The sequence below is a fragment of the Miscanthus floridulus genome, chromosome 15 (genome assembly GCF_019320115.1).
Source record: "Miscanthus floridulus cultivar M001 chromosome 15, ASM1932011v1, whole genome shotgun sequence".
Lineage (NCBI taxonomy): Eukaryota > Viridiplantae > Streptophyta > Magnoliopsida > Poales > Poaceae > Miscanthus > Miscanthus floridulus.
This window is the reverse complement of record NC_089594.1, coordinates 7,846,526-7,854,460: the sequence shown is the minus strand read 5'-3', so window position 1 is coordinate 7,854,460 and position 7,935 is coordinate 7,846,526. Positions and strand designations below refer to the sequence as shown.

Below are 7,935 nucleotides of genomic sequence, written 5' to 3'. Positions count from 1 at the left end.
ACCATTAAAAGACTTCATAGTGTACCCTGCCTACTCACCTTGGAACTGTTATGTGATTCATGACCCCGGGCATATGGGTAGTCACGACTCACAGTAAAAGTGTACAACCTCTACAGAGTGTAAAACTGGTATCTCAGCCGTGCTCATAGCCACAAGCGGACTGGAATTCTTATGGAATTGATGAACATTAAATGGTTACTTCAACCGTATAAATTTTCCTAGCTACTTGATATCTTGGATTCCTTGTCACCTATGGAGAATTGCATTGGGTAGTATGATGCTAGTGCTCAACCAAAGCCATGGTCTTGTAACTTGACTAATGGTATATGCAATAAACACTAAAAGATGCTTTTTAGCAACATGGAATCAGGGGGCTAGAGCATTGGGTTGTTTTTATGGTGCTCTAGATTCCTCTCCCTAAGGACTTATCTGTAAGCGAACATCCAGGACTTACAGTACAGCTGTGAGGGCTAAATGGCCCTGGCTTTAGCTCAGTATGAGGACCTTTTCTAGCTTGTTAGAGGTTACCTTTATCGCGCAAGAGGGGCTTCGACAGGTATGATCTAGGGCTGCTAAGAGGGTGCACTTTGGTTTCTTGATATTTTGTTAGTCACTCCTTGGAGGGGGGGGTTCATGCTTATTGATGGGGAAACCTTAATGGCCCTAACTTATTAGACGAACCTTTGAAATGCTTCATAGTGAACCCTGCCGACCGTCCTTGGAAGTGGGTCAAGAGATTAGCTACCTCGGGTGAAAGGGTAAATCACAACTTACAGTGAAAGTGTACAACCTCTGCAGAGTGTAAAACTGGTATATCAGCCGTGCTCACGGTCATGAGTGGGCTTGGACCCTTACGGAATAGATGATGAACACTGATGATACGGATGATGAAGATGCTCACTAATGATTACCGTTTATACTATTCATTATTCATGTTTACCTGATTATGTGTTTACATGGGCTTGTGATTAAAACTTGTTGCTACTCAGTTGCTAAAATCATGACTCATTAAAAGCTAATCGTAGTTAAACCAGTGTTAGCCTTTTGAGCCTTATAAACCCCATGTTATATTTGTTGAGTACGATATGTACTTACGCTTGCCTTACTTTTTAAATCTTTAGAAAAATCCCGGATAGGTACCAGATTGCTAAAGTTTGAAGGAATTAGTCCCTGTGGAAGTGGAGTCTTCACCTGAAGATCGGAGTTGTCTTTCCGCTGTCTATACTCTGATGTTATATTCTTTATACTAATACGCTATGTAATAAGCATTGTCTTATGATATTACCCTTATTTGTAGCTATATGTGAGATTTGACTTCCTGGGCTCATATATGCAGCCTGTTCGGCAGGTTGGACTGGTTCGTTGCTGGTTCGTAGAGAAGTACTGCTGGCTGATTTGTGTGAGAGAAAAATACTGTTCCGGCTCGAAATTTACGATACGTCCAGCCGAACAGGCTGATGGCTTACAACCGGGTGCTACACAATCTTGCGTTTGTTGGCGTTCAGAGGAAATGCCACGCCAACAAACTAATCTGTGACATGTCAGAGAAAAGCCAATCTTGCGTTTGTTGGCGTTCAGAGGAAATGCCACGCCAACAAACTAATCTGTGACACGTCAGAGAAAAGCCAAGCTTTATAAACTTTGATAAACAACTATGCAAATTTTATAAGTCCAGGGCATAAAAATTGCACTAGTAGATTTGAGTATCAAAGTGCCCCCTAAGATGATATTGATTCTTTACCAAACAGCAACATATTGTATGAAAAATGAAGGTTCAAAATCAATTTTACATGACTTTTTTCTTTAATTTTCAGATTGAAATATATTTATGATTTATCATTCTGGAATGGAGTACTACAAGGAGGGTATTTCCTGATCCTCCTGCAGACAATGCAAACATGGCATCACGATGATACATTTCGGTTCCTGAAGTTTGATCCTAACGATGCGCTCCCGAGTGACAATTCACAGCCTCGGGTAACAATTTCTACACTCGACTGCCCTCCAAGGCTGCAAGCAGAAGCTACCACAACATGGCTATCCTGATTCCTGGCCCCTTACTTTCCCTCTTCAAGGAACAATTGCTCCAGGTCGCGACCACATTCCTCATTGTCAGCAAAATTTCTGAAACATAAGAAAATAACAAGCACCTGAGATCAGTGAACAATCAACTAATAATGATAACATGATTCCTTCACAAAAAAAAAGGATAACATGAACCAACCAGGAACAGTGAGTTACTAATTCTGAAAATCTTTAGAAATTTTAAACGCTGCCAGAAGATCAACTTCAAAACTACTCACACTCTGATAGTGACTTTATAGTGCTAGGAGCCATACAAGAATGTAAAATTCAGAAAGGCAATATTTTTACCAGATCCACCAGAGATCTTGTAAAGAACAAAAGGGTACCTTTGGGATCAATCAGGATCACATTTAATTGGAAAAGGTGTTAGTTGACAGGTCTGACTTTTGGGAGTTACAACCAGTCACAGTCCATCCACAATGATGCTTTCGGGGGAGGCAGCAAAATAAGTCCAGGAATGAATGCTCAGTAGCTAACTGTCATGGAGTAAATGAAGCATGAAAAAGATATATCAAAGTGACTCGCTTGGTTGGTCACAAAGAAAAAAGGCAGGGTAGTTTTCAGCATCACTCAAAGACAGAAACAATGCCAAATTATGTGCATATAATAATAGTGAGTGAAGATAAAGAAGAGTTCAATGAAACATTCACTTAGGCATAAAATTGCATTGGCATGGAGTCAGTGACAGTGGGGCAATCATTTCAATGTACTAACCTAAGAGACTGAAATCCAAGCTGTTGACATCGGCCTATTTTGCTACAATCTCCTTGTGGGCTTTAAAGGACAAAATCACATTCCATGCAAGAGCTACGAAATTAGCAGCAAGAACCTGAGAAAAAAATGGAGTGATTTAGGTGAAATCCAAACATACATACATAATACAAAACAAAAGACACTTTCCAGCACTAAATACTACATTCTAAATATCTCAATGTGCATTTTCAAGGACCTGAAGCTTTTGTGAGACAAAGTAAAAATTCAGAAACTGAAAGGGTATCCACAATTGCCAATTCGCCAATACTGATGATAACCATTCCTGCAAATATTATTTAAAAAAATTAGATAGCAGAAAAGAGCATACCCAGTTGCCAAGTATTGTAAAAAACATGAGATAGTGTACAAAAGGGGTCCATCTCACCTGCTTAAGTTTTGGCACTACAAGTGATGGATTTCCCTCCAATGTGACCAGTAAGCTCATAAAAACTCCAATAAAAATGGGAGAGAAAATAAACTGCACAGAAGGAGCAGTTAGAAGTTATGTTAAAAAAAAACAGATGATGTAAATGTGGAAACTAGGAAGAGCAGCACATGATATCTATCCTTGTGGTTTGGAGAGAGAGACAGATATGACACATAGTCACAAACCTGGTCAAGTAAAAGGCGAGCTATAGCACCCGATGCTCCAGTGATTGCCACTAATTTACTCAAATACAAGTACCGTGCAAATGGAAACTTATTATCAAAACTACTGGAGGGGTGTGGGAGAACACTGACTACTAGTAGCCATTACTTTTGCAGGTGGTGGCATAGATAAGATTACCAGACATGTAAAGTTGGTCCAACAAGGGCAAGCCCCAAAAGTGTGAATACAAATGTTCCCTTCAAATCGAGTTCTGGCACTCGATCAACAACAAGCTGAAACATACACGAATTTGGTTGTAGGATTACACATTAGGCAAAGTAATAAACAGTAGCAAAACAGCAATATCTTTAAACCAAAGCAGTTGAGTGAACTAATGTCAAATATATGAAGAAATCCAGTTTACTGCCAACAAGCTGAACTATATACAATAGAGTATAACTGGACAAATTTATTGTCAACTAGATGTTCAGAGTTCAGACATACATAGTGCCTAGCAAATACAAACAGTAACGAACTAACGGTCACTATGAAGTTCAGTTTAATTTTTGCAAACGGTTTTAACAAGATCCGATAGCACTGTCAGAAAATTGGAATACCAATCATACTTAAGTGATCTCTGCAACTCTAAGCTCCTATCTGACGTCAGCGAGGCTTGACAGTGGGTTAATTGTTCAGTGAGCACAACTAGGAGTATCTTGAAAAGGAGTATGTAAACAAGCCGAGCATGCCTCAAAACCATGGTTCACTAACTTATTAATACACGTTATGAATTCCGTCCCACGTAGAATAATATATCAATGCCATGTGCCACAAATTCAGAGCAGAGTTTTAGGTGAGAATAAGTGAGGCACCTGGCAGATGAGGTCCCCAGCTAGAGTGAGGACAGCAGAAGTGATGGCCTTAGTTGCAATCGGGTTCTTATCGAGAGCCAACAAGTACCTGTTGTTACAATGCACAAGCGCGATTCGAACGGAGTGAGGTACAGTTGGATTGGATTCTCAATTTCACGCAGAAAATACTGAAGCGTGGTTGAGTCACCATGCCAAGAAGACCCTCCAGCCTTTGCCGACGCCACCGCTTCCTGCCGCCGCAGTGGAGCCGTTGCAGCAGGCGGCGGCACGGAGCAAGGTGCAGGCTACCGCGTTTGCGCGGGCGGGTGGCGGCTGGGGTGGTGGAGAGGGCGGCCGGGCGGGGAGGACGAAGCGCGAGGCGGCGGGAGTGGAAATGAGGCGGCGTGCGGTGGGCCCTCGTGGAGATTGGGATAGGCCGAGGCGCCCCAAGCAGCATCCGGAAGGCGGAGGACCATCGCCATGGATGCCGGCGAGCTCTGCTGCCTGCTGCAACGGAAGAAGACGACGGGGTAGAGTTTTGGGCTTTCCACGCTGGGTTTCTGCGATGGGCCTCTCAAGCCCCTGTGCCAGCAATGGGCTCTTTTGGGCCTTTTTCTTGAGCAGCCCATTTACCTTCACACATCCACCCAGCAAGTGAGACTTGCCGTCCATTCCATTTTGTCGCGGTTCTTCTCAGCGGCGGCGGCGGCGAGGCCTCTGCGAGACTTCCAGATCTTCCCGACGGGGAGGGAGCCTCCGCAGCGGAGCGGAGCGGCGGAGAGGGGGGAGATGTCGTACATGCGGGGTGATCCTGCTGACGAAGATGCGGAAGCTGGTGAAGGGCCTCGCCAGGCCCGAGCCCAGGTGGCTCAAGGCCATGGAAGAGTCAGTGCTCTCACTACGCCAACCTCTCTCTCTTTCCCCGTCCCTAGCTGTGCATTTACACTTGCATTTCTCGAGTGGTCGACCCATCCGTGACGCCGTTAGCGTCAGGACAATTGATCATTTGATTGCTGTTCGATGGCTTCTCTTAGGGTTCTATGCATTCTGTGAATAATGGATCTATAATTTGTAGTGATAGTGATGTAGTAGTAATGACACGATTTTGTGCTGAAACCGCTGTGCTGGTTCCTATATGTTCTCTAAATAAAACCCTGAGCCCCATGGTATTGCATATAGATGTGATTCTTGACTGTAGTTTCTGTTGCCGTCAGCTGGTTTCCTATGTGTTATGGTGCTTCGTTTGGTTCAGTTGTGCTAAATTTGTATATTTGCATAAACCGAAGATGGCTACTGAGTCTATGTATGCTTAGTGACTTGTTTAAAAGTGTCTTTATCATTTGTCTCATGTAACATTTCCGTTCTTTTTCATCATGCTGCTTTCTGGTTTACTGAAACAAGTGGCGCTTGTTTATTAGGGCACCGCCGGTGACATTTCCTCGCCCAGAGGGGAAGATCAAGAAGATCGAGTTTCCTGAGGATGTGTATGTTAGGAAGTTCAACAAAAAACATCCGGATTCGCTCTACCATGATGCAATCAAGTAAAATCCTTCTCTTTTCTTATGTTATTTCCTTATAGAAACGTGATCCTGCAACGCTGTATAGTTAAAATAGTATTCGAGGTTTTAATTTTCATGTTTTAATTCCTGCTTTTCTGTTTGGAGATTTGCAAGGGTTCCATTTGTATTGTACATCCTTATATGGGGACATGCTTGGCCTTCTCATTGAAGCCTGATAGTATCACGCAATTTATGAATGCTGTTATATAATTGTTGGATTAGTGAAAACAGTTGATTATTACGAAGGATGCACAGTTGCAAATAGATTAATGAGGTTCTTGAATTTGTTGAGTAGCGTTGTTCTTTTGAACATTCTAGTATTAGTTTGGTACCTTGGCGACTATCTTCAGCTTCCATCTGTAGGCTACCGCTTGATAAATGACTCTTTTTCGGTCCTGACTACTGATGGCATTACTGTTTTGATCCTATTCTCTGGAATATTTCGTCTCTATTTCTTGGACTTGATTTATTTGTGTTTCTCGCTTTGAACACAAGATGTATTGTTTATCCATCCTTTTCAGGATAAGTGGATTTGATCCACCACCAGCTCGAGTTTTTGCTTGGCGTGTCCTGGAGCTGAAAGAGCAAGGAGTCCAGTGAAGATGATGCGATGGCTGTAGCAGATGTAATTTTTCTCCTATATAATCCTTTTGTTTATTTTTATCAAACACCATTAAACAGAAAATTCAATTTGGGCCTCACTGTACTCAAAGTTCGGCTAGGCGGCGACTACGCGCACCTAGTCGCTGGGCGAAGCCCGTCGCGCATCGCGGCGCTAGGCGGAGCCGTCCGCACGCCGTCGCGACCACTGCCCAGCCGCAGCCGTCAGGCGCAACCGCGCGTGCGCCAGCCTCAGCCGTCGGGCGGCCGCGCGTGCGCGTGTGCCCGCTCCGGCTGGCCGCGGCCTCCGGTGGACGCCGCACCTCCCCTGGCTGCCGCCTGCTGCCCCTCCCCACGCCGGGCGCGGCCCTCTGGTTGAAGCCGCCCCTGCTCTGCTTCACTCGGGGAACCAGGCGTGGCCCTCTGCTCTGCCTCGCCGCCCCTGCTCGCGGCCCTCTGCTCTGCTCGCCGCCCCTGCTCAGCTTCGCTCGGGGAACCAGGCGCGGCCCTCTGCTCTGCTCGCCGCCCCCTGCTCAGCTTCGCTCGGGGAACCAGGCGCGGCCCTCTGCTCTGCTTTCTCTTGGAGCAGAGTAGCTGCTCTGCTCTGCTTTCTCTTGGAGCAGAGTGTACTTAAATTTGAAGTTATGCTACCAGTTTTATTACATATATCTATTGTATAACCACCATCCTTTTTCTAGATGGAGTATCGGACACAGAAGAAAGCAAAGAAGAAAGCATACAAGGAACTGAAAGAAATTGCCCGAAGTGAAGGAAAGAAGCCACCTCCAAATCCATACCCAAGTGCCATAAAAGAAATACAAGCAGAGGAAAAGAAATATGTTATGGATCGTTTATTTAACCCGAAGGTAATTGAGATTGCGAACAAGATGAAAGAGGAGAGAGACAAGTTGCGTCAAGATAGAGCAGCAGGTCAATGGTAGTAGCAGGTATTATTTGGACTGGTCGACTAGGTATGTTTATGACATACGGTCAACTGTCATCATACATAATAATTGTTGCTTATTTGAAATTGATATGGCAAACATGAAACTCATGTGTTTTTTCATTCGTATTTTTGCTGATTGTAGATGGACCTCTGAGATGCAATATTTGTCCATACTTAGCTCATTCCTCTTGGCTCTATTTCCTTGTATCTTGTTTTTCAAACATCATTTTTCAGTATTTTCTTAGAAGTTCGTGAGTTTTGCCCTCCATTTTGCTACAATGTAATGGTCTGATGCTATTTGGATGGTTCTTGTGCACTTAGCATGACTGCTTGAGAAATACTTTGATGTTGTGGAAGCTTAATCTGATCATAGTCCAATTGGGTCAAGATTAAATGACATTCTTTTTTCTACAGTAGCAATTAGCCATGATATGATAGAGCATATACTCCTGGCCTATCATTTGGAAGTTCTCTATGTACAGATGGGGAAAAGGTTTCTCATCAAGCTGATAAATTGAGATGTATTTTGCTTGCTTCGGAAAGTTTTGCTTA

The 7,935-nt window shown here is 43.8% G+C and overlaps 1 long non-coding RNA gene and 1 pseudogene across 2 annotated transcripts; one reads left to right on the top strand and one right to left on the bottom strand.

The window, feature by feature from the left end:
• Window positions 1–1,937: 1,937 nt before the first annotated feature.
• Window positions 1,938–4,800, bottom strand: LOC136509645 (uncharacterized). Of its 2 annotated transcripts, XR_010772410.1 has the most exons (8): window positions 4,487–4,800; window positions 4,300–4,387; window positions 3,451–3,720; window positions 3,224–3,316; window positions 3,035–3,121; window positions 2,800–2,914; window positions 2,412–2,561; window positions 1,938–2,124 (listed from the first exon to the last, which is right to left on the bottom strand). It is a non-coding gene; the product is annotated as an uncharacterized lncRNA (long non-coding RNA). The 2 variants fall into 2 exon arrangements; XR_010772409.1 differs by having other exon boundaries at window positions 3,224–3,720.
• Window positions 4,801–4,944: 144 nt separating this feature from the next.
• LOC136506771 (uncharacterized) lies at window positions 4,945–7,509 on the top strand (annotated as a pseudogene).
• The last annotated feature ends 426 nt before the right edge of the window (window positions 7,510–7,935 follow it).